Below are 27,279 nucleotides of genomic sequence, written 5' to 3'. Positions count from 1 at the left end.
CAGCTGTGGCCTAACCAGCATTTTATACAGTTCCAGCATTACATCCCTGCTTTTGTATTCCTCGGCCAATAAAGGAAAACATTCCATATGCCTTCTTCATCACTCTACCTACCTGTCCTGCCGCCTTCAAGGACCTGTGGACATGTACTCCAAGGTCTCTCACTTCTTCTACCCCTCTCAATATCTGCCCGTTTATTATGCATTCACTCGCTTTACTTGACCTCCCCAAATGCATTACCTCACACTTCTCTGGGTTGAATTGCATTTGCCACTTTTCCGCCCACTCAACCAAACCATTGATATCATTCAGGAGTCTACAGCCATCCTCTTCACTGTCAACTACACGGGCAATTTTTGTGTCATCTGCAAATTTCCCAATCATACCTCCCACATTTAAGTCCAAATCATTAATATATAGCACAAACAGCAAGGGACCCAACACTGAGCCCTGTGGAAAGCCACTGGAAACAGCTTTCCATTCCCAAAAACATCCGTCGACTACTACCCTTTGTTTCCTGTCACTGAGCTAATTTTGAATCCAACCTGCCATATTCTCCTGTATCCCATGGGCTTTCATTTTACTGACCAGTCTGCCATGTGGGACCTTGTCAAATGCCTTACTAAAATCCATGTAAACCACATCCACTGCACTACTCTCATCAATCCTCCTTGTTACTTCCTCAAAAAATTCAATTATGTTAGTAAGACATGACCTTCCCTCAACAAATCCATGCTAACTATCCCTGATTAATCCGTGCCTTTCGAAGTGGCAGTTTATCCTGTCCCTTAGAATTGATTTTAACAATTTACCCACCACCGAGGTCAGACTGACTGGCCTATAATTATTTGGCCTATCCCTCACACCCTTTTTAAACAATGGTATAATGTTCACAAACCTCCAATCCTTTGGTACCTCACCTGTATCTAGTGAGGGTTTGAAGATGATCCTCAGCATATCCACTATTTCCTCCCTGACTTCCTTTAACAACCTGGGATGCAATCCATCCGGTCCTGGCAATTTATCCACTTTCAAGGATGTCAGACCCTCTCATACTTCCTCTCTCATTGTGCTTATCGTATCTAATACTTCACACTCCCCCTCTTTAACTACAATGTCTGCATCAACCCTTTCCTTTGTGAAGACAGAGACAAAAAACTTCTGCATCCACACATAAGTTCCCTTGTACATCTCTGATAGGCCCTACCCTTTCCTTAGTTATCCTCTTGCTCTTAATGTACTGATAAAACAGCTTTGGGTTTTACTTGATTTTACCTGCCAATAATTTTTCATGTCCTTTCGTTGCTTTTCTACTTCACCCCTGCACTTTCTATAATCCTCCAGGCTTTCTAAAATATTAAGATTTTTGTGAGCGTTACAAGCTTTCTTTTTCTGCTTTAACTTACTCTGTGAGCTTCTAGAAAACCAGGGGACTCTAGATTTGGCAGTACCACCCTTTAGTTTGTGGGGACATGCCTACTCTGTGCCTGTAGTATCTCGCTTTTGAATGCCACCCACTGGTTTGCCACTGATTTGCCTACAAGTAGCTGTATCCAGTCCACTTTTGCCAGGTCACCTCTCAGTTTCGTAAAATTTGCCTTCCCTTTACTCCTGTTTTATCCTTTTCCTTTTCCATGATTATACTAAAACTAACTGTATTATGGTCACTATCTCCAAAATGGTCACCCACTGTTACTTCCTCCACTTGCCCAGCTTCATTACCAAAGACTAAATCTAGAATTGTGCCCCCTCTCGTTGGGCTTGTTACGTTCTGGCTAAAAAAGTTCTCTTGAACACAGTTCAAGAATGTTATCCCGTCTGTGCCTTTCACACTGTTTGTATCCCAGTTGATAGTGGGTGAATCCCCAACTATTATTGCCCTATAGTTTGTGCACTCAGAAATTTGCCTACATATTCGTTCTTCTATCTCCCTCTCATTGTTTGGGGGTCTGTAGTACATTCCTGGTAGTGTGGCTGCCCCTTTTTTATTTCCATGTGGCCTCGTTTGATGATTTATTTAGCATATCATCCCTCCTCAAAGCTGTTATTGATTCCTTAACTAATAATGCTACACCCCCCTCCTTTTTTATCTCCCTCTCAATCGCACCTGAAAACTCTATATCCAGGGATGTCGTGTTGCCATTTTTGCCTCTCTTTAAGCCAAGTTTCCATTATAGCAACGATATCGTGTTGCCATGTGTCTATCTGTGCCCTCAACTCATTAGCTTTATTTCCTATATTCCTTGTATTTAAATAAACACCCTTTAACACTGGCAAATTCCTGTGCTGCACACTTTTTAACTTTTGCTTCTTCTGTCTTTCAGAGTCACTCACTAATTTTCTGCCTCCTGTTTCCTGCCCTGAAATTCTCCTATCTAAGACTGCGCTCAGGTTCCCATCCCCAGCAGCACTTGCAAACCTTCCTGCAAGGATATTTATCCCAGTCCTGTTCAGGTGTAGACCATCCGGATTGTACAGGACCCACCTTCCCCAGAACCAGTCCCAATGCCCCAGAAATCTGAAGCCATCCCTCCTGCACCATCTTTCCAGCCGTACATTCATCTGGTGTATTCTCCTATTTCAATACTCACTAGCACGTGGCCTTGGAAGTAATCCGGAGATTACTACCTTTGAGGTCCCACTTGCTAATCTTATTCCTAACTCCCTAAACTTAGCCTGGAGGACATCATCCCTCTTTCTTCCTATATCATTGGTATCAATGTGGACCACGACCTCTGGCTGTGCACCCTCACAATCCTTCAATTTCATTTTACACGCCACGTACATTTTACAGCAAACAAATATTTTCTGGATACAGTTCGAGGAGTTTCCCATGGATCCAGTCCCTCAGTTCAGCTTGGTGGGGGGACCTTACACAGTGGTCTTTCCCCATTGAGCCTTTGCTGCGGATGCCCCAAGCTTTAATGCGTCCCTCAGCACGTAGTCCTGGACCTTGGAATGTGCCAGTCTGCAACATTCGGTCGTGGACAACTCTTTCCCTGGAAGACCAGCAAGTTTCAGGCAGACCAAAGAGCGTCTTTCATAGTCCTCCAGCAGCAGATGATGTTTATGTTGGTGTGCGTCCCTGGGAACAGCCCATAGAGCACAGACTCCTGTGTTAGAGCTGTTTGGAATGAACCTCAACAAAAACCACTGCATCTCTTTCCACACCTGCTTTGTAAAGACACATTCCAGAAGGAGGTGAGCAACCGTCTCTTCTCCACCACAGCCACCTCGAGGGCATTGTGCGGAGGGGGTGAGACTTCGGGTGTTTAGGGAGGATCTGACAGGGAGGGCTCTTCTCACCACTAGCCAAGCTACATCTTGGTGTTTGTTTGAAAGTTCTGGTGATGAGGCATTCCGCTAGTGACTTTGGCAGTCTGCTTGGGGAACCATCCGACAGGATCCACCATCTCCTTTTCCCGTAGGGCCTTGAGGACATTCTGTGCAGACTACTGCCTGATGGATTGGTGGTCAAAGGTGTTTGTCCGCAGAAACTTTCCCATGAAGGAGATGTGGTACGGCACGGTCCAACTGGATGGAGCATTCCGCGGCAATGTGACCAGACCCATCCTTCAGAACACCGGGGACAGATAGAACCTCAGCACGTAGTGACACTTGGAGTTTGCGTACTGGAGGTCTACACACAGGTTGATGCAGCTGCACACAAAGGTGGTCATCAAGATGAGGGAAACGTTGGGTACATTTTTCCCACCCATATCCAGAGGTTTGAACATCGTGTCCCTCCGGACCCGGTCCATTTTGGATCCCCATATGAAGGCGAAAATGACTCGGGTGACCGCCACGGCGCAGGAGTGGGGTATAGGCCAGATCTGCGCCACATACAGCAGCAACGTGAGCGCCTCGCACCTGATGACCAGGTTCTTACCCATAATGGAGAGAGATCGCTGCTCCCACACACTCAGCTTGTGTTGTACCCTGGCTACTTGCTCCTCCCAGGTTTTGGTGCACGCCCCAGCCCTTCCGAACCATATCCCCAGCACCTTCAGGTAGTCTGACCTGACGGTGAAGGGGACAAAGGATCGGTCAGCCCAGTTCCCAAAGAACATGGCCTCGCTCTTGCCGTGGTTAACTTTGGCTCCCGAGGCCAGTTCGTTTGTAGATGCTTTCTCGATCCCATCTTTCCAGTTTCAAGATTCCATACATAGTTGCGAAGCCTCATCTGGTTTTGTTGCTGCTTTGATGTCAGCTAGTTTTAGCAACTTTGGCACCACATTAATGCTTACGTAGTTAAGATGTTGTTCAGGAACCTTTTCCAGTAGTTCCGACTGTCGGCAGTGGATGTCGTGAAAGACAGTCCGCTGGGCTGAGCTTGCTGGCTAATATTCAACTTGGAACTCGTACTCTTGTAGTTTGAGTATTTGAATGAAAGTACATGCAGAGCCACACTACTAAAGCCAGGAGATAAAGTACTTGTGAAACGTGATGATACTGGAAAACAACCATCCAAAAATGACTTTGCTGATGCAAAACATGTCAAACAGGAAATCAAAACACAATAGTCAAAGGCTGTCTCTCCAGTCAACTACGTTGACAAGCACTCGAGAAAGACGGAAAGCTGTCAGAGCTGCTGGAATTATCAAAATCACTATCGCTCTCTGATTCCAGAGCTACTGAAGTTGTGGCTGCCAATAGTAACTACCACACTCCAAGTTCAACTCCTGTGTTTTCATCGTTCACGTGCCAAAAAGTCACCTGCAAAGCAACAGCAGCCATCTCACAAATAGAGCTGCAACAAACAATCTTTCCACTGTCCCAGTTCTTACCCACATTGGACAGTATCCTGCTACTGGTAAACACTGTACAGCCTGTGGAAAACCCAACTTTTCTCATCTTTATTGCTCATCAGCAAAATCAAGTGAACTCGAGATACTTCTACGTGCATGTCTATAATGTCTCAGAGAATGTAACTTCACCTTGAACAAAGACAAGTGCTTGTACAATGAAAGCAAAGTTGAATTCTTCGGTCATGTTTTCAGTGGTGAAGGAGTATCACCAGATCCACAGGATGTTGAAGCCATTGCAAACACTGCAGATCCTACAAATGTGCAAACAGTCCGGAGTCTGCTCGGACTTGTCATGTTCTGCAGTCGCTTCATTCCTGACCTTGCTATGCTATCTGCCCCGCGACATGATCTGACAAAAGAGACCACCAAGTGGGAATGGACTCATTCACACAAACAGGCGGTACACCAGATCAAACGATGTTTGTCAGCAAGTTGCACAACTGCTTGTTTCAACCCTGAGAAAACCGCCCAGCCAGTTGTGGATGCCCCACTATTTAGCCCAGTTGGTTTAGGTGCAGTTCTATCTCAGAAAGACAAGACAGGTAACCCATTAATTGTTGTGATGGCAAGCAGATCGTTAACGCACATAGAGCAATGTTATTCCTAAACAGAGAGAGAAGCACTCATTCTGTGTTCACTATGGAGAAGGATGATGTACGTGTAGAGATCATTGTGATATACTTGAACAAATTAGCATCGAAAAGGAGGAAGTATTAGCTGTTTTAGCGAGCTTAAAAGTGGATAAATCCCCAGGCCCAGATGAGATGTATCCCAGGCTGTTATGTGAGGCAAGGAAGGAGATAGCAGGGGCTCTGACACAAATTTTCAAATCCTCTCTGGCCACAGGAAAGGTACCAGAGGATTGAGGACAGTGAATGTGGTACCATTATTCAAGAAGGGTAGCAAGGATAAACCAGGTAATTACAGGCAGTGAGTCTAACATCAGTGGTTGGGAAACTATTGGAAAAAATTCTGAGGGACAGGATTAATCTCCACTTGGAGAGGCAGGGATTAATCAGGGATAGTCAGCTTGGCTTTGTCAGGGGAAGATCACGTCTAACTAACTTAATTGAATTTTTTGAGGTGGTGAATAGATGTGTAGATCAGGGTAAGGCAGTTGATGTAGTTTACAAGGCTTTTGATAAGGTCCTGCATGGGAGATTGGTTAAGAAAGTAAAGGCCCATGGGATCCAGGGCAATTTGGCAAATTGGATCCAAAATTGGCTTAGCAGCAGGAGGCGGAGGGTGATGGTCGAGGGTTGTTTTTGCAAGTTGAAGCCTGTGACCAGTGGTGTACCACAGGGATCGGTGCTGGGACCCTTGCTGTTTGTCGTGTACGTTAATGATTTAGACGTGAATATAGGAGGTATGATCAATAAATTTGCAGATGACATGAAAATTGGTGGTGCCGTAAATAGCGAGTCTCCCCCACCTCCGCACAGAGCCCACTCCGGGCCTCTCCCACACTGGGTCTACCCTGCACAGAGCCTCTCCCCAGAATAGAGCCTCCTCCCCCCACCCCCCCCGCACAGGGTCTCCTCCCCCCGCACAGAGGCCCCTTCCCCTGCACAGGATCTTCTCCCCCCTGCACAGTGTCTCCTCCCCCACCCCCACCCCCCGCACAGAGCCCACTCTGGCACCCCCACCAGTTCAGATCACACACCCTGCCGGCGATACATGTGGCCTGAAATTCATGTCCTGCCTGTGGAGGTTCCACAGGCTCACTTGAGGCCCAGATGTAATTCTATGCTATTGACTCTGATTGGATGGGTACTACTTCATTAATGCTGCTGCTTTAAGTGAGGAGAGGGCAGGAGAGGAGACAGGAGCAATGGGCACACTGGGAGCAACACCCTCTCCATGATGCCTAGTCAGGACCAACCACAAACTGGACCAACAGATTTGAGAGAATCCACTCACCAGAATGTAACATCGCAGAATTTCATTCGGAAATTCTGAAGAGAAATATTCCCAGAGCATCACAAGATATCATGCGAGAGAAAATGGAACGTCAGAATTTGTGCAAAGCAAGCAGCAATTTGGTGTAACAGTGTAAATTGAATATAAGGTAGATTTTACAAGGCCTATGATTTTCTAACATGCACTGCTTATTATTGGCCTGCCTGGTAATATTTACCCAAATAATTCTACACTTTATTCCAGTATGAACTGCTCCCCAATTCAGTGCAACCTCCAAGCTTCCATTCCATTGCCACAAGGCCATACCTCCACTGCAAGACCAACGCGGGTCCAGATTTGGTTGCACACTTAAAAGAACCATCAGTGTCGGCACTCAACTACCGAGTATACAAACAGACATGAAGCCATCACTAACTTTCTGCAGCCAATAAAAATACAATGACATAAAAAGCCCTGAACCAGATCCTATCTGACGTGTCCAACACAAATCATCCAATCAACTGGATACCAGCCTTTCACAGAAGAGAAAAACAGAATAACGGATATAACAGGACAAGACTCTGCCTTCTGTTGGCTCTCATGGAGGCTGATTCCTGGGTACAGGGTGGCATTTATCCCGTTCCCCCATCAATATCTGACGTCACAGAATCATGGGTGAATTGCCCACGATTATTACCGTCTCCTGCCCAACCTACCCTCTAATGTTTTGTAGTGCCGAGCTGTGAGTTGCTATGCCTACGCAGCTTTGAAGGAACATTGCTCCCACACCAACAACACCACCTCCCCCGCCCCCAACGCACCTTGCCACACTCCATTTGCACACAGGCCACCAATTTTAATTTCGGGAACAATTGATAATATAGCAAAGCACCAGAGCACTGGCACTGGGAGACAGAAGACAGGACTGGGATGGGATTCCTGACACAGACCCTTCCTTATTTTGGCCATGATGTTCAGTGGAAAGTCCAAGTGATACCAGGAATTTTCTCAAAGGAAGAGAAAAGCAAATTGAGGAAGAGTAGCCCCAGAGTGCTCCTACCTACATCATATAGTCACTACCCACCACTCCAGGACTATCCAGGAATCCAAAGATAACCCCCTTTTCTGCACTACGAACTGTCTTCTTAAACCCCTCTCCCCTGTGCCCTCCACCCTCACCTCCAACAATAAGTGTGAGCTGCTCAATTACTTCTTTGTCGCTGAGATCAAGACGATCCAATCAGCTGCCTCTGCCACATCCCTCCCTCCCACTAGCCCACCAGGCCAAACACCCTCCTAGTCTCCCCCCGCACCCTAACCCTGAACTCACAACTTTCTCTTCTCATGTCCTCATTGGGCTTATCTTGTCCATGCCACCCACTTCCTGCTCCCTCAGCAAATTGCTGATCGCCTAACTTCTCCTCCTGCACCCATGTTAGTCGATATTGTTAACAGTTCTCTCTCTTCAGGTTCTGGACTATCTCTTTCAAATCTGCCATCATCACCTCACTCCTCAAAAAACAATTGACCAATATTCCTTCTCAGCTGATCAGCTGCGTAACCCGAAAGTGCACAAGTTGACCTCTTTAAGCTACAGCAAGTGCACAGCCACGCAAAGACACTTAAAGGGGCTGCACACTTAAACAAATTGGCCGTGCTCTCCAAAAGATAATTATAAGCTAAATTGCCCTTGACCCCTCTGTCCTTCCGATCAACCGCCCAGTCTCCAACCTCCCTTCCTGCCCCAAAGTCCTTGAATGTGTTGGTGTTTCTCAATCCCATTCCCAACTTTCCCGGAACTCTATGTTTGAATACCTCCCAATCTAGTTTCTACCCCTGCCACAGTACTGAAATGGATGTCAAAGTCACAAATGACATCCTATGTGACTGTGACAAAGGTAAACTTTCTCTCCTCATCCTTCTTGATCTGTCTGCAGCCTTTGACACAGTTGACCACACCATCCTCCACCAACGCCTCTCCACTGTCAGCCAGCTGGATGGGACTTGATCTCATCTGGTTTCATTTATGTCCATCTAATCATAGACAAAGTATCAGCATCAATAGCCTCTCTTTCCCCTCTCGCACTGTTACCTCTGGTGTCCCCCAAGGATCTATCCTTGACCCCTTCTCAACTACATGCTGCCCATCAGCCACATTATCCATAAACACGTCAAGTTCCACTTGTATGCTAAGGACACATGGCTCTACCTCACAAGCACCTCTCTCAATCCCTCCACTGTCTCTAAATTACCAGATTGCATGTCCAACATCCAGTAATGGATGAGCAGAAATTTCTGCCAATTAAACATTGGGAAGACTAAAGTCATTGTCTTCGGTCCCTGCCACTAACTTCACTCCTGCGCCACTGACTCCATCGCTCTCCCAGGCAACTGTCTGAGGTTGAACCAGTCTGTTTGCAACAATGGTGTCATATCTGACCCTGAGATGAGCTTCTGACCACATGTCCGCACATCACCAGGACCTCCTACTGACTCCTCCGTAATATTAAGTGACTCTGCCTCTGCTTCCACTCATCTGCTGCTGAAACCCTCATCCATGCCTTTGATGTCTCTAGACTTGACTATTCCAACGCTCTGCTGGTCAGCCTCCCATCTTCCAACCTTCATAAGTTTGAGATCATTCAAATCCCTGCTGCCCGGGCCCTAACTTGCACCAAGTCCCGTTCCTCTATCACCCCGTGCTCTCTGACCTACACTGGCTCCCAGTCAAGCAACATCTTGATTTTAAAATTCTCATCCTTGTTTTGAAATCCATCCATGGCCTCGCCCCTCCCCATCTCTGTAATCTCCTCCAGCCCCACAACCCTCCGAGATATCTGTGCCCCTAATTTAATCATTCCACGTTTTTGGCCATGTCTTCATCTGCCTAGGCCCTAAGCTCTGTGTAGTGTATTCCTAATGTTATGAGCATGCCCAGTGCATGATGATGTCATTAAACATGTGATCTGGCCATCTTGGTGTCTATCTTTCTTTACAAGTTCCTCCCAATGTGTAACAGATTTTGGCAACACAATGGGATTAAAAGTGCAAACATTTCTGCAGCAAACAGCAGTAGAGACCACGATGAACAAAATAACCTCACCCCCACTCCCCTGCCCCCTTGTACTATCTGCTGGGTTGGTGAAGATTTTTGACCTGATTGCGTTGAGCCTGATTGTTTCTGACAATGTGTGGCTGTACTCAGATTCTTCAGGGTCCTACTGTCCATCTGATTCAATGACCGATGACACTGGCTTTGGTGAGTTCGTTCTGATCAGGCTAACTTAGCTTCTATATCACTGTTACAGATAGCCACAGTAAAGTGTTGTTACATTTGAAAATGGGACATAGTGGCTGCACCCATAGGATACATCAGCAGGCTAGGAATGTATGATAGAGTAAAAGCAAAATACTGCAGATTTTGGAAATCTGAAATAAAAACAAGATATGCTGGAAATACTCAGCAGGTCTGGCAGCATCTGTGGAGAGAAAGAGAGTTAATGTTTCAGGTCAGTGACCTTTCATTAAAGTGGGCGGCACAGTGGTGCAGTGGTTAGCACCGCAGCCTCACAGCTCCAGCGACCCAGGTTCAGTTCTGGGTACTGCCTGTGCTGAGTTTGCAAGTTCTCCCTGTGACCGCATGGGTTTCTGCCAGTGCTCCGGTTTCCTCCCACAGCCAAAGACTTGCAGGTTGATAGGTAAATTGGCCATTGTAAATTGCCCCTCGTGTAGGTAGGTGGTAGGAGAATGGTGGGGATGTGGTAGGGAATATGGGATTAATGTAGGATTAGTATAAATGGGTGGTTGTTGGTTGGCACAGACTCAATGGGCCGAAGGGCCTGTTTCAGTACTGTATCTCTCCATGACTTGCCAATTAGCAAAAGGTCAAGCAGATTAGAGAATTAAACACATGGCTCAAAGAGTGGTTTGGGAAGAAGGGATTTATGGGACACTGGCACAGTAGACAGGAAAGAGGGACCTGTCCCATTGGGATGGGCTCCAATTAAACTGGACTGGGTCCAGTGTCCTGGCCAATTGTATAACTTGGGCTGTGGACAGGGCTTTAAACTAAAAGGGGTGGGGAACAGCATTCGTAAAAGGAGATTTAGAAATCCAAACAAAAAAGTTGAGGCAATAGAACAGTCTAGCAATATGCGTTAATACAAGCAGAGTGAAACAGGAAGAGACAGAGAGTTTAACAGTAATTGTGCATCAGCTGGTAAGGTCCATGCAGAGAATAGCAGTAAAAAAAATGAAATTAAAAGGTTCTTCATCTGAATGCACGAAGCATTGCAATAAGGTAAATAAACTAGTGGCACAAATAGAAATAAATGGTTCAGATCTAATGGCCATTACAGAGTCACATTCATGAGAGGTGAAGTGATGGAAATACAAAAAACAAACTGAAGAGTTATAAAAATAAAATAATTTAAAAAGACTGGTACACTTGCCTTCAACAAGATGAAGGACAAAGTCACATGACACATACGCTTGTCTTGCACTGAAATATACATCTATGTCTGCTAGAATTGAAATTTTTAAACCTCATCTAGACTGAAATTGAACAGCTCGAATGGAATTTTATCCTGGTGGCCGGGGTCTTGATGTTGGGAGAAACCAACTTTCCCAGAAGGCCCACCGAATTTAGTGTCAATCAGGCACTATCCACCTTAATGCACTTCAAAACCTCCAACACCTCCTCCTTTGTAATGTTGATATGCTCCAGGATATCGTTGTTCCCTCCCTTGAACTCACTAGCTTCCATGACCTTCTCCATGGTAAATACAGACGAGAAATATTCATTTAAGACCTCGCCCATTTCCCGTGGCTCCACATATAGATTACCACACTGATCCTTAAGTGGACCTACTCTCTCCCTAGCTACACTTTTACTCTTAATATACTCTTAATTTACTCTTATAGAATCTTTTGGGATTCTCCTTATCTTATCTGCCAGGGAAATCTCATGGCCCCTTTTCGCCCTCCTAATTTCCTTCCTAAGTGTAGTCCTACATCCCCTATACTCCTCGAGGGGAGTTCTTATGCTCAAAAGTGTTGGTAAATCAACAGTACATCAACATGCACATTGATATGTTTGAAAATTGCTCCACCATGAATAGACATGAATGAGAGCAAATCCAGTGACTTACCTCTGACTGAGATCAAAGTTCAGTTGAAAACCTACTCTGGTGAGGTGTTAGAAGCGTGCGGACAGAGTGCACTGTCCAATATCGAGGCAAGTCCCTCAAGTTACCCATTGTTGTAGCGAGATGGGTCAATAAACCGACATTAATGGGAAAAGACTGGCTTTGTAAGCTGGAGTTAGACTGGAAGCATGTTTTCCAAGCTGAGATGACCAAGAAGCTTGATCAGCTATTGAATAGTTATAGCAACATTTTCGAGGATAGTTATGAACGTATAATCGGTGTGAAAGTGCACATCCAATCAGGCCTAATGCAAAACCAGTATGTTGCAAGGCTCGGTTGGTCCCTTGTGCTCTCAAAACCCGGGTTGAAGAGGAACTTAAGAAGCTAGAGAGAAATGGTGTGCCAGTGAAAACGGGGACTACAAAATTACAATCAACTAGGCAGTGGATGATGAGAAGTCTCTAGTACTGAGCTCTCAGGATTTGTATGCAGAGTTAGTGGGATCCAAGCTATTCACAAAGTCGGATTTGTCCCAGGCTTACGTGCAGCTCAATGTGGATTGAGCGAGTCAACAATATCTTACGATAAACACATACATACTCCTACACAAAGCTGCACCATGGCGTGAAGTCTTCTCCAAAAATCTTCCAAGCTACAATGGATAAGATTTTGCAAGGAGTGCCACCTTGCTTATATAATCAGGATGATGTGTTGATTGTGACCGCAACAAAGGAAGGGAATCTTCAAGTGTTGGATGAAGTGTTAAAAAGGCTCAATGATTACAATGTGAAGCTGAAAAAGAGCAAGTGTGCTTTCATGCAATCTGAGATTGAGTACCTTGGCTTGAAAATCAATGAAAAAGGACTACAGTCAGTGAAAGAGTAGAGGCGATAGTCAATGCCCCAAAGCCAAAAGATGTCTGAACTTGGATCTTATCAAGGCATGCTCCAATACTACTCGTGATTTCTGCTTGAGTTTGCAACAATATGAGTTATTGAAGAAAGGTGTGAAACGGGAATGGTCTAAAGCACAAGATCTTCATGATGCCTGTAAGAGAAGCTTGACCAGTGATGCACTCCTCATTCATTACAACACAAATATTGACCTGACGCTAGCTGGTGACACTTGGAGCAGTGATCAGTCATGTCATGGATGATGGTCAAGAGAGGCCTATTGCATTTGCATCAAGCATCCTGACCAAGAGTGAACACAACTTCGCACAGAGAGAAAAGGAAGCACTTGGAACCATCTTCGGACTCAAAAGATTTCACCAGATTCTGTTGGGTATGTAACAAATGGCTGTCTAATAATCTTATAAAACCTGAAGAAAATAATTGCATCTTATAGAAATAGCTCTCTCTCCCTTATTGAGAAAGATTCTGTAGCAGGGAGCTTGGACAGTTTAGGCCTGTTATCTCTGACAAGGACATGACTCTCACAGAGACTCTGAAACAAGACATTCATAAAGCTGAGAAAGTGGAGCCTCGCAACCTCTCTATACAAGTGTGTGGCAGAAGGTTACAAATGATACCAAGCACGAGATAAGATGAAAGGTGACTGTCAGGGGAAGAGTGATGGACAGGGGAGGGGTTTATGTTGACTACCTGTCCCTTGATGATTGGGCAATTGGAATCAAAGAAGTGATTGACATAGGGTCAATTTCCAGACCTAGAAATAAAGTATATAAAAAGGTACTCGGGAGGGAAATCTTCAATCTGCTTCAGACTTTGTTCAGCTCAAGACTGAGGACCCTGAGGACCAAAGAGCCTCACCCATCAGAGAGACTGCCAACAGCGTTCTGCCCCACCATATAATCTGGGATCAGTAATCCACTCAACCTACTATGGGTCATATGTCTTTTCTGTCTATTTAGCTTATGCATCATCATATTTAAACTGCCTCTTCTTAATAAACTACTTTAAAAACCACCTATGACCCCGACACCCCCTCCCCACCCTTGGGTATCTGTGACTCCCAAACCTAAACTATACAAGTAGAAACTTCATGCTAGTTACAGATCATAAACACCTATTAGCCTTTCTAGGTCTAAAGTCTGCAATATTGACCATGGCAGCGTTGAGGATGCAGGGTGAGCTGTACTTCTCTCAAAGCACGACCTCAACACTGAATCTCCCAGCTCAAAGGAGAATGCTATAGCTGATGCACTGTTGTGTTTGCTGCATGAAGACTCAAAAGTAGGTTGTGAAGGTGCAAACTTCACAATAGGAGGAGTAGATGCTGACTTTCCAATCACTGCAACCGAAATTGCAGCTGAAACTCAGAAATAGCTAGTTTGAAAAACAGTCCCTGAACAGACTTTGAATGGTTGGATAGAGTTCGACTGGAAGACAGACAAAGAACTGACACCGTTCCACAATCAACATAATGAGTTGTCATGTCAACAGGGATACATGAAGTGGGGTCACAGAATTGTGGTACCTAGTTCTTTAAGATTCTGGAAGAACTTTATACTGAACACAACAGGTAGAGTTAGTGTGAAATCCATAGCCAGAAGTTTGTTTATTGGCCTGGTCTAGATGGTGATCTAAAATCATTGATTACAAATGTACCATTTGTCAACACTGCAGGAATGTGCCACTAAAAACTCCTTTACAACCGTTGTCATGGTCAAATCAACCATTTTGAAATCTCCATGTGGGTCACACGATCCCAGCAAGGGATGATTCACAACTTGAGCATGACCTACTTGATAGTGAGCATTTTCCAGAGTGTGAACCAGTTCCGACTTCAGTGGCTGAAATACCAGTTTCGCAAAAAGAAACAAGATCTCCTGTAAGTCTTGAAATGAAACCAGACAGTCCAAAACATGACTCTACACCAAAACCTGAGAGAAGATCAGGATGACTTTGTAAACCACTTGTTAGACTTGAATTATAGATATTGTTTAAAGAAAAAGAGTGAGTTGTTATTTTGCCAAGTATGTAGATTCTTAAAGATGTTTGTTTTTGAAGTTGTATAGTTAGTGTACCTGTAAATAGTTTATTTTTAAAAGGAGGAAGCTGTATACTGTATTCTCACGTTATGAGCATGTTCAGTACACGATGATGTCATTAAACATATGACCTGGCCATCTTGGTGTCTGTCTTTCTTTACAAGTTCCTCCGCATATATAACACTCTGGAATTCCTTCTCTAAACCTCTCCGCCTCACGCGCCTCCTTTAAGATGCTCCTTAAAACCAACTGCTATGACCAAGCTTTTGGTTGTCTGTCCGAATATCTCGTTATGTGGCTCGGTGTCACACTTTGTTTGGCAATGCACCTGTGAAGAGCCTTGGGACATTTTACTACATTATGTAAATGCACATTGTTGTTGCCTGCAAGGACACAAGTGTCAGCAGAAGCTTGGGAGTTTGACAGGTCTCGGAGGCAGGGAAAAGGCACCTGATCCAGCCCAGGAAGACAGAGAAGTTTTTAAGCCAAGTTCAAGTTCTTTCAAGCGTTGCTCAATCTGCCAGAATCTGTGCCTGCCGTTAACTCCAGTTAACTGCTCATTAATAGCAAATACTCTCGTCATGAAATGATCCTTTGCTTACAACCTGCAAAAAGATCAGAAGAACTTTTAGTGCCAGCTGTGGCTCAGTGGGTAGCACTCTTGCCTCTGAATCAGAAGGTCTGGGTTCAAGTCCCACTCCAGGACTTGAGCACAAAAATCAATGCTGATTCTCCAGTGCAGTACTGAGGGAGTGCTGCACTGTCAGAGGTGCCTTCTTTCAGATGAGATGATAAACCAAGGCCTTGTCTCCCCTCTCAAGTGGATGTAAAAGATCCCATGACAATATTTTTGAACAGCAAGGGAGTTAACCCTGGTGGCCTGGCCAATATTTATCTCTCAATCAACATCACAGATACAGAGCATCAGGTCATTATCACATTGCTGTTTGTGGGAGCTTTCTGTGCGCAAATTGGCAGCTGCGTTTTGCACATTACTACAGTGGCTACACTTCAAAAAGTACTTCATTAACTGTGAAGTGCTTTGGGGTGCCCTAAAAGGTGCTAGAAATGTAAGCCTTCCTTTCTTCTTACTTTACAAACTCATTAAGCATTGATAAGCTAATAATACAAACAGTCATTTCCAGGCCTATTCACAGCCTGACAAACTGAGGTAAGCCTGTCTTCCTCTGTGGAAATGATGGGATGCTGAGAGGAGCAGACAGGAGGAGCCTCGCCTTGCATTTGTGAAAACATAGAGCTCAGTCCCTACTCCTGTATGTGGATTAATGGCTTGACTTTCCAGAACACATCAGAGCTCTCTCATTCCAGTAAAAACCTAGTTAACGGAATCTTCCAGATTGAGGGTTACGGACTGAGTCAATGTTCACTTGCTCAACTGTCATACACAAGCTCAATGGAAACCAGGTTTGGGGTTGGAGAGGGGCTGGGGGCAGATAAATGGAGGGGAGGGATTTACCCAATCCTGTCCTACCCTGATCTGGCCAACTGTACTTTAAATCTGCAGGCAGCAGGGACACCCATTGCAAGCCAGTGGGGTCCTCTTTAAATATGGAGGCCAGGCTCCAATGACATCATTGGGGCTAAATCTGCTATTTTAACCTGAGGCCTGAGTGAGGGAGCAGTTGGGGCTTTCCCTATCAGGCTAAACCTACTGGGAGCTGAATTGAGAGCCAGAAGAGGCAACAACAATGTAAATTTTAAAAACGTAAGTCTCTTTGAGGCCAGGAGGGCCAGGTGTGATCCTCTGAGACCCACAAGGAAATCTTAGGCCAACCATGCCCCAAGCCTTCCCCTCCCCACTGGCCAGATTGATTAGGCCCATTCCTACAGGCTCTTGCCTCCTGCCTACCCAAGCAGTGATTCCTGCCCAGTTTGAGCGGGAGTGGGGAGGAACATAGAAACAAGTCAAAATCTCTCTGGGCCTCAATGTGCCACTTGCCTAGACCCCACCCCCCCTGCCTGCACACACCAATCCTGAACCTGTACCCCCACCCAGGCCAGCCTCTCCCCCACCCCACTGATTCCACCCTGAGTTAAAATCAGGACCAATGTAAAATTAAATAAGAATTGTGGAAATCTGGAATGCTCTTTCCCCCCTACCAAAAAAGCTGTTGAGGCCTCAGTAGCAATTTCTTTTTTTTTTATTTAGAGATACAGCACTGAAACAGGCCCTTCGGCCCACCGAGTCTGTGCCGACCATCAACCACCCATTTTATACTAATCCTACACTAATTCCATATTCCTACCACATCCCCACCTGTCCCTATATTTCCCTATCACCTACCTATATTAGGGGCAATTTATATGGCCAATTAACCTATCAACCTGCAAGTCTTTAGCATGTGGGAGGAAACCAGAGCACCCGGAGGAAACCCATGCAGACACAGGGAGAACTTGCAAACTCCACACAGGCAGGACCTGGAATTGAACCCGGGTCGCTGGAGCTGTGAGGCTGCGGTGCTAACCACTGCGCCACCCTTCGGGTGTCACTCCATCATTTGTTACCCAAATTCCCTTGAACTGAGTAGCTTGCAAGGCCATTTCAGAGGGCAGTTAACACATTGCTGTGGGTCTGGAGTCACATGTAGGCCAGACCAGGTAAGGATTTCCTCCCCTAAAGGACATTAGTGAACCAGATGGGTTTTTATGACTGAAACAAAAACAGAAAGTGCTGGAAATACTCAGCAGGTCTGGCAGCGTCTGTGGAGAGAGAGAAGCAGAGTAAACATTACAGGTCAGTGACCCTTCTTCAGCACCTTTTATGACTATCAATGATAGTTTCATGGCACCATTACTGAGACTAGCTTTAATTTCCAGATTTTAATTAATTAATTGAATTTAAATTTGATTTACTTTCAAAATGCAAGAAAATGAATATCACAAATGCCATCAAGCACCCCAGTTAGCAGCAATGTCCATCTATAGAAACTCCTTTCATCTTTGGAGGTGATGGTCACTGTCCCAGATTCACCAGGATTCCCATTTTGCAGGAGAACATCATCCAGTTGTGTTTTAAGAGCAACTTTCCAAATGTTAATTTGTCCTCCACAGAGTTGGGGGGTGGGGGGGAAGCAAGTTGGCAACATGTAATTTGTTTCTCCATATTCTCACAAGGTTCAGCAATTGGTTTTATTTTCATGGTGCACAGTTTAAAGTTCGAATATCTACCATCAAAATAGCAGGCGGTGAAAAACATTAATCAGGTTACTCCCTAACTTTGGCCGGAATTTTACAGCTCCCCCCCCACCACCACAGGAGCAGGCTGGTGATGCAGGGTGGGGCCGTAAAATTGAATGGGAGGCAGGGGGTGCTGTTCCTGACACCTTCCCATGCCAATCAAGGCCCTTAAGCCAATTAACTGCCACTTAAGGGCCTCCTCCCGCCGCCATGGGTATTTTACCAGCGGTGGGCAGGCAGCTCAGCCCCCCAGAACACCACCAGGTAAAACCTGGTGGCCTCCTTGCAGGCTGCGGACGGCCCACTTGATTGGGCAGTCTATGTCCCATGGAAGGTGCCCCCAAAGCCCCAACCGCCCCCACTGAAAGAAAGGTCCCCCCCACTCAACCAACCCACCACTGCCCCGTGCGTCGCCAGAGCCTGGCCGATTGCCCCTGGCGAGGCCCCAAAAACGTACCTTGTTTCTGGGGCCATTGTCCCTCTTGCTTCTGTTGGCTGAACGCAACCCCAGCAGTGGCCACCGCTCCCAGTGACACTGCTGGGACTAACAGCTGCCAGATCACTGATTGGCTGGCAGCTCCATTAGGCGAGTCTTCCTGCCTCAAGGAGGTGGAAGTTCTGCCCAAGGCTAATTAAGGACCTGGGGGGGGGCATAAAATCCCTGCATGGCTTCCCAGGCCCAGCAGAGGCAGGCTTGCCCCGACTTTTTGGCCGGTGGGCGGGCCTCCTGCCCAGTGTAAAATTCCAGCCTTTGTCTCTGGATTTATGGGAACCAGAACAGCTAACAGATCAGAAAACAATTAGACACGTTTTAACATTTGCCTAGAGACGGCAGAGAGACAAACCGGGGAGACGGCAGGGAGACGGCAGAGAGAGACAAGCCGGGGAGACGGCAGAGAGAGACAGGCCGGGGAGACGGCAGAGAGAGACAGGCCGGGGAGACGGCAGAGAGAGACAGGCCGGGGAGACGGCAGAGAGAGACAGGCCGGGGAGACGGCAGAGAGAGACAGGCCGGGGAGACGGCAGAGAGAGACAGGCCGGGGAGACGGCAGAGAGAGACAGGCCGGGGAGACGGCAGAGAGAGACAGGCCGGGGAGACGGCAGAGAGAGACAGGCCGGGGAGACGGCAGAGAGAGACAGGCCGGGGAGACGGCAGAGAGAGACAGGCCGGGGAGACGGCAGAGAGAGACAGGCCGGGGAGACGGCAGAGAGAGACAGGCCGGGGAGACGGCAGAGAGAGACAGGCCGGGGAGACGGCAGAGAGAGACAGGCCGGGGAGACGGCAGAGAGAGACAGGCCGGGGAGACGGCAGAGAGAGACAGGCCGGGGAGACGGCAGAGAGAGACAGGCCGGGGAGACGGCCCAAGGTAGCAGAAATACACAAAATCAACAAGGTCCCAGTGTGCCTCTGCTCAGCCTGTAGGATATCGAAGTGGATGTTGTGGGTCAAATGGCAGCTACAATGGAAGCTGATTATTAATCTGGTTCCTGCCCAGGACATTTGTGTTCTCAGCAAGTTGCAAATCTAATTTGAAGGTCAAAAATAACCTTTACAATTCCAGGGCTGTGTTTGCTGATCTGTCGAATATAAGATTGTGACCCACTGTGCACTTCTGTCAAAACTGGCAAGAGTTTTGAGAAAGAGCACAATGGTTCAGACCCTCTCTACCCAGATCCAGTCAGATTCTGTCTTCAGTTGGATGAATGGGCTGGAAATTTAGTGGTGTTTTCATTATGTTGGATGATGTTGAGGTTCAGTATAGCAGACCCGTTGTGTAAATCTACACAAATAAACCGCACACACCTGGAATGAGCCCATACACAGCGCCTGCCAGACATGGCTCAACATCAAATATGGAGCTAACTCTGAGACATTCCGAGCAGTGAGTCTGATCCTGAGTTATTTAGTTTGGAGTACCAGACCCCAATATGCTCACCCAACAGCCACACGCACAACATCAATCCAGTACAATCACCTTGCAGCCTTTGATACTGACTCCCAGACTGCTGCTATTCGGCCTCACAGGGACTGCATCATCAGCGAGGGGTGAGGAGACAAAAACAGCTGTAATATCCTAAACGCTCACTGCACTGGCACTTCCACCATCCGAGGCTGAGGTCCAGAAAGAGCTTTGCTTCTGAAAATCCCTCACCCCAAAATGCTACTCGAGAAAGGTACAGAGTAACAAAATGGAAGAATCCTGATGCTCTTGGTGAACCCGGGGCCTTCTTAACAATGACCTCTTTCCTCAGCCCACCTCATGCTTTATTTCTGTTTTTGAATAATGGCGATTGTTTACTTAATGAATTCCTCCTGTACATGACATCCACTGTAACATCTACTCTTCAGGGCTACAACACAACCTGCCAGAAACTGTGGCTCCAACTCTGGTAACAGTCTACATACAGCCACTGTCAATCAGACAGACTCCAACTCCGGTAACGGTCCACATACAGCCCCTGTCAATCAGACAGACTCCAACTCCGGTAACGGTCCACATACAGCCCCTGTCAATCAGACAGACTCCAACTCCGGTAACGGTCTACATACAGCCCCTGTCAATCAGACAGACTCCAACTCTGGTAACAGTCTACATACAGCCACTGTCAATCAGACAGACTCCAACTCTGGTAACAGTCTACATACAGCCCCTGTCAATCAGACAGACTCCAACTCCGGTAACGGTCTACATACAGCCCCTGTCAATCAGACAGACTCCAACTCTGGTAACAGTCTACATACAGCCACTGTCAATCAGACAGACTCCAACTCTGGTAACAGTCTACATACAGCCCCTGTCAATCAGACAGACTCCAACTCTGGTAACAGTCTACATACAGTCCCTGTCAATCAGACAGACTCCAACTCTGGTAACAGTCTACATACAGCCCCTGTCAATCAGACAGACTCCAACTCTGGTAACAGTCTACATACAGCCCCTGTCCATCAGACAGACTCCAACTCTGGTAACAGTCTACATACAGCCCCTGTCCATCAGACAGACTCCAACTCTGGTAACAGTCTACATACAGCCCCTGTCAATCTGACAGACTCCAACTCTGGTAACAGTTTACATACAGTCCCTGTCAATCAGACAGACTCCAACTCTGGTAACAGTCTACATACAGCCCCTGTCAATCAGACAGATTCCAACTCTGGTAACAGTCTACATACAGCCCCTGTCAATCAGACAGACTCCAACTCTGGTAACAGTCTACATACAGCCCTTGTCAATCAGACAGACTCCAGCTGAGGACCATTTGTAACTATCAATTCAATCTGGATATACCTTTACCTTCCAGTAGATGATAGTGTAGTCCAGTGATCGGCACAGTAGCACCCCTTGCTCAGTGTTCTGGATACACTGAACTCATATAATGCCACAAGCCTTCTCCTATTTTAAGAAATCTATCTAAGAATCACTCTAATGACTCGTTGTGAACTGAATCTAAGTTCATGGTTACACTTGATATAAAGAAAAGATAGACTTGCATTTATTTAACACTTCCCTTGACCACCAGACGTCTCGAAGCACTTTAGAGTCAATGAATTACGTTTAGACGTGTAGTCACTGTTGTAATGCAGGAAACGTGGCAGCCAGTATGCGTACAGCAAGATCCCACAAACAGCAATGTGTTAATGACCAGATAATCTGTTTTTGTGCTGTTAGTTGAGGGATAAAGATTGGCCAGGACCCTGGGGATAACTCCCATGCTCTGCTTTGAAATAGTGCCATGGGATCTTTTATATCCACCAGAGCAAGCAGAAAGACAGTGTGATACATTCTCAGTGCTGCATTGCAGTGTCAGCCCTGATTTTTGTGTTCAAAACCTGGAGTGGGACTTGAACCCAGACCTTGTGACTCAGAGGTGAGAGTCCTTGCAACTGAGCACAGCTGACACATCATATAAATCAAACCATAAATCTATTGTCAGTCACATAGCTAACCTTCTTGACATGTTACAGGAACTTTTAATAGAAATTATCTGACTTCTAAAGTGCAATAGCATTAAGCATCTATATTCTCATGGCTGATATGACATACATCTGGACTCCAGCAAAATGGGTTTGGAATCCCTCTTTGAATGAGAATCAAGGTAATTTGCCTTAATTTGTATTGGAAGCAGGAACAATGCCTCAAATTACTCGGGAGGTGCCATTAAAGTTGACAGAGCTAGTTTCCATTATAACTGTGTTTTTATATATATTTATCCATAGATAGGTAGCAAAATGTAAGGCAATCTGGGAAGCAGAACAGTGTAGTTGGTTGGAGCCAAGGAGGTTCTCAGCAGTGCAGGCTCAGGAGCTGAGACACAAAACCAAACTGAGGTATAGAGTACGAACAGCGGTGGGAATGTACATTACAACATGACAAGTTTACATAGACTGTTTCCATTATACATCTGAGCATTGGAACCAGGGATAGGCATCAACATGGAGCACCTTGGACATGTGACAAAATTATTGATTCAGCTGTGGACATGAGGGCGATTAATTCTAAAGTATATATCCAATCTAATGCCATCAAAAGACTGTCCAATTTAAGACACATTTCACCCTATAAATAAAGTAGCAAAGCATACAAACATCAATGGAGAGCAGCACAACTGTATTAGCTAGCTAGCAAGCAAATTAGTATGCAGTGTGAATTACTTTTGCAATTACGTTTGCTGCTAGGTTATTTTAAAACATAAGGTTAAAGGCTTGAAGCAGGGGTGCCTAACATTTTCGCAGGGTGGGGGGGGCCACATTACAAATGAGTCTTACATCGGGGGCCCAGTCAATTTCAGAAAGATAAAGACATTAAAAATTTATCTTACAATTCATCAGAACAACAAATTTGCATTTTTGTGAACAAGCTTTAAATGATAAAACTAATTTACTTTCTGGTCACTATGCTGGACACTGATTTAGTGAGACACCTGGCATTTTTTTAATTTCACAAGTAGTCAATGTTTGCCTGTACATTTCTTGTAGCGATGCGGAGCATTCGGGACAGACATCCATTGTCAGGAGTAATCTTGATCTATCTCTCTCCCACTCCCTCTCTGTGTTGTTCCTCCCTCACTCTCTGCCTCCTTTCTCTCTCACCCACCTCACGCTCTCTCTAAACCACCCCCACTCCATCTCTCTCCCCCAACACTCCCCTTACCACTCTCACTCACTCCCCATACCACTCTCCCTTGCTCCCCGACCACTCTCCCTCGCTCCCCACCACTCTCCTTCGGTCTCCCCTCCCACTCTCTCTCTCTCTCTCCTCCCCACTCTCTCTCTTACCTCTTCCCGTTCGCTCACCCCTCCCCTGCTCTCTCTCATGCCCCCCCCCACTCTCTCTCTCTCACACACCCCCACTATCTCTCTCTCACACACCCCCACTCTCTCTCTCTCACACACCCCCACTCTCTCTCTCTCACACACCCCCACTCTCTCTCTCTCACACACCCCCACTCTCTCTCTCTCACACACCCCCACTCTCTCTCTCTCTCACACACCCCCACTCTCTCTCTCTCTCACACACCCCCACTCTCTCTCTCTCTCACACACCCCCACTCTCTCTCTCTCTCACACACCCCCACTCTCTCTCTCTCTCACACACCCCCACTCTCTCTCTCTCACACACCCCCACTCTCTCTCTCTCACACACACCCCACTCTCTCTCTCTCTCACACCCCCACTCTCTCTCTCTCTCACACACCCCCACTCTCTCTCTCTCTCACACACCCCCACTCTCTCTCTCTCTCACACACCCCCACTCTCTCTCTCTCTCACACACCCCCACTCTCTCTCTCTCTCACACACCCCACTCTCTCTCTCTCTCACACCCCCACTCTCTCTCTCTCTCACACCCCCACTCTCTCTCTCTCTCACACACCCCCACTCTCTCTCTCTCACACACACCCCCACTCTCTCTCTCTCACACACACCCCCACTCTCTCTCTCACACACACCCCCACTCTCTCTCTCTCACACACACCCCCACTCTCTCTCTCTCACACACACCCCCACTCTCTCTCTCTCTCACACACCCCCACTCTCTCTCTCTCACACACCCCCACTCTCTCTCACACACCCCCACTCTCTCTCTCTCTCACACCCCCACTCTCTCTCTCTCTCACACACCCCCACTCTCTCTCTCTCACACACACCCCCACTCTCTCTCTCTCACACACACCCCCACTCTCTCTCTCTCACACACACCCCCACTCTCTCTCTCTCACACACACCCCCACTCTCTCTCTCTCACACACACCCCCACTCTCTCTCTCACACCCCCCCCCCACTCTCTCTCTCACACCCCCCCCCCACTCTCTCTCTCTCACACCCCCCCCCACTCTCTCTCTCACACCCCCCCCCACCTCTCTCTCTCACACCCCCCCCCACCTCTCTCTCTCACACCCCCCCCACTCTCTCTCTCACACCCCCCCCCAATCTCTCTCTCACACCCCCCCCACTCTCTCTCTCTCACACCCCCCCCCACTCTCTCTCTCACACCGCCCCCCCCACTCTCTCTCTCTCACACCCCCCCCCACTCTCTCTCTCTCACACCCCCCCCCCCACTCTCTCTCTCTCACACCCCCCCCCCACTCTCTCTCTCTCACACCCCCCCCCACTCTCTCTCTCTCACACCCCCCCCCCACTCTCTCTCTCTCACACCCCCCCCCACTCTCTCTCTCTCACACCCCCCCCACTCTCTCTCTCTCACACCCCCCCCCTCTCTCTCACACCCCCCCCACACTCTCTCTCTCTCACACCCCCCCCCACTCTCTCTCTCACACACCCCCCACTCTCTCTCTCACACACCCCCCACTCTCTCTCTCACACACCCCCCCACTCTCTCTCTCACACACCCCCCCACTCTCTCTCTCTCACACACCCCCCCACTCTCTCTCTCTCACACAGCCCCCCACTCTCTCTCTCACACCCCCCCCACTCTCTCTCTCACACCCCCCCCACTCACTCTCTCACATCCCCCCCCACTCTCTCTCTCACATCCCCCCCCACTCTCTCTCACATCCCCCCCACTCTCTCTCTCACATCCCCCCCCACTCTCTCTCTCACACCCCCCCCACTCTCTCTCTCACACCCCCCCCCCACTCTCTCTCTCTCTCTCTCTCTCTCACACCCCCCCCCCCACTCTCTCTCTCTCTCTCACACACCCCCCCACTCTCTCTCACACCCCCCCCCCCACTCTCTCTCTCTCTCTCACACACCCCCCACTCTCTCTCACACCCCCCCCCACTCTCTCTCTCTCTCTCTCTCTCTCACACCCCCCCCCCCCACTCTCTCTCTCACACCCCCCCCACTCTCTCTCTCTCACACACCCCCCCACTCTCTCTCACACCCCCCCCCACTCTCTCTCTCTCTCTCACACCTCCCACTTTCTCTCTCTCACACCCCCCCACTCTCTCTCTCTCACACCCCCCCACTCTCTCTCTCTCTCTCTCTCTCACACCCCCCACTCTCTCTCTCTCTCACACCCCCCACTCTCTCTCTCTCACACCCCCCACTCTCTCTCTCTCTCTCTCACACCCCCCCCCCACTCTCTCTCTCTCTCTCTCTCTCACACCCCCCCCCCACTCTCTCTCTCTCTCTCTCTCTCACCCCCCCCACTCTCTCTCTCTCTCTCTCTCACACCCCCCCCCACTCTCTCTCTCTCTCTCTCACACCCCTCCCCACTCTCTCTCTCTCTCACACCCCTCCCCACTCTCTCTCTCTCTCTCACACCCCTCCCCACTCTCTCTCTCTCTCTCACACCCCTCCCCACTCTCTCTCTCTCTCTCACACCCCTCCCCACTCTCTCTCTCTCTCACACCCCTCCCCACTCTCTCACACCCCTCCCCACTCTCTCTCTCTCTCACACCCCTCCCCACTCTCTCTCTCTCTCACACCCCTCCCCACTCTCTCTCTCTCTCACACCCCTCCCCACTCTCTCTCTCTCTCACACCCCTCCCCACTCTCTCTCTCTCTCACACCCCTCCCCACTCTCTCTCTCTCTCACACCCCTCCCCACTCTCTCTCTCTCTCACACCCCCCCCCACTCTCTCTCTCTCTCACACCCCCCCCCACTCTCTCTCTCTCTCACACCCCCCCCACTCTCTCTCTCTCTCACACCCCCCCCACTCTCTCTCTCTCTCACACCCCCCCCACTCTCTCTCTCTCTCACACCCCCCCCACTCTCTCTCTCTCTCACACCCCCCCCACTCTCTCTCTCTCTCACACCCCCCCCACTCTCTCTCTCTCTCACACCCCCCCCACTCTCTCTCTCTCTCACACCCCCCCCACTCTCTCTCTCTCTCACACCCCCCCCACTCTCTCTCTCTCTCACACCCCCCCCACTCTCTCTCTCTCTCACACCCCCCCCACTCTCTCTCTCTCTCACACCCCCCCCACTCTCTCTCTCTCTCACACCCCCCCCACTCTCTCTCTCTCTCACACCCCCCCCACTCTCTCTCTCTCTCACACCCCCCCCACTCTCTCTCTCTCTCACACCCCCCACTCTCTCTCTCACACCCCCCCCACTCTCTCTCTCTCTCTCACACCCCCCCCACTCTCTCTCTCTCACACCCCCCCACTCTCTCTCTCTCACACCCCCCCCACGCTCTCTCTCTCACACCCCCCCCACGCTCTCTCTCTCACACGCCCCCCCACTCTCTCTCTCTCACACCCCCCCCACTCTCTCTCTCACACCCCCCCCACTCTCTCTCTCTCACACCCCCCCCACTCTCTCTCTCTCACACCCCCCCCACTCTCTCTCTCCTCCTCCCCTTCGCTCCCTCTGTCCTATCCTTCTCCCTCTCATAGTTGCAGCCAGTGGGAACTCTCAGCTTTGTGATTGATGTTTTTAAAAAAAACTCGCAACCGCCAGTTTCACAGGTGACAGGCGCTCAGAGCAGGAACAGCGCTTCCAATTCCGACTTTCCAGTTCGTGATTTTCTGGCCTGGTTTTCAAAAACAAAAAATCGGTACCTGCCGGAAAACCCCGAACTTGTTCAAATTGGAAGCGCTGTTCCCCCTCTGGGTGCCTGTCAGCTGTGAAACTGACAGCTGTGATTTTTTTTACAAAACTGACTGGTCTGGAAAAAAGAAATCAATGGGAAATTTCTCATCTCTGAAATTACCAGTGACAGACACCAAAATCTTTTACCACAGATACCAGTGTCCATGTACGGACATGTGGCCGACCCCTGATTGGAACATATAATGGGGGAGAAGGGAAGTGACAAAGTGTGACAGAAACTTGACAACATGAAGTAAGCTTCTGCAGACGGGAAGTG

At 48.0% G+C, this 27,279-nt stretch overlaps 1 protein-coding gene across 3 annotated transcripts in view; it reads right to left on the bottom strand.

Moving 5' to 3' along the window:
• The window catches only part of LOC137346457 (collagen alpha-1(XXVI) chain), a 564,356-nt gene that overhangs the window by 481,682 nt on the left and 55,395 nt on the right, over window positions 1-27,279 (bottom strand). The window lies entirely within an intron of this gene.

Source organism: Heterodontus francisci, chromosome 30, assembly GCF_036365525.1.
Source record: "Heterodontus francisci isolate sHetFra1 chromosome 30, sHetFra1.hap1, whole genome shotgun sequence".
NCBI classification, from domain to species: domain Eukaryota; kingdom Metazoa; phylum Chordata; class Chondrichthyes; order Heterodontiformes; family Heterodontidae; genus Heterodontus; species Heterodontus francisci.
Note: the sequence above shows the minus strand (reverse complement) of the source record. Positions and strands in the feature narration are given on the sequence as shown.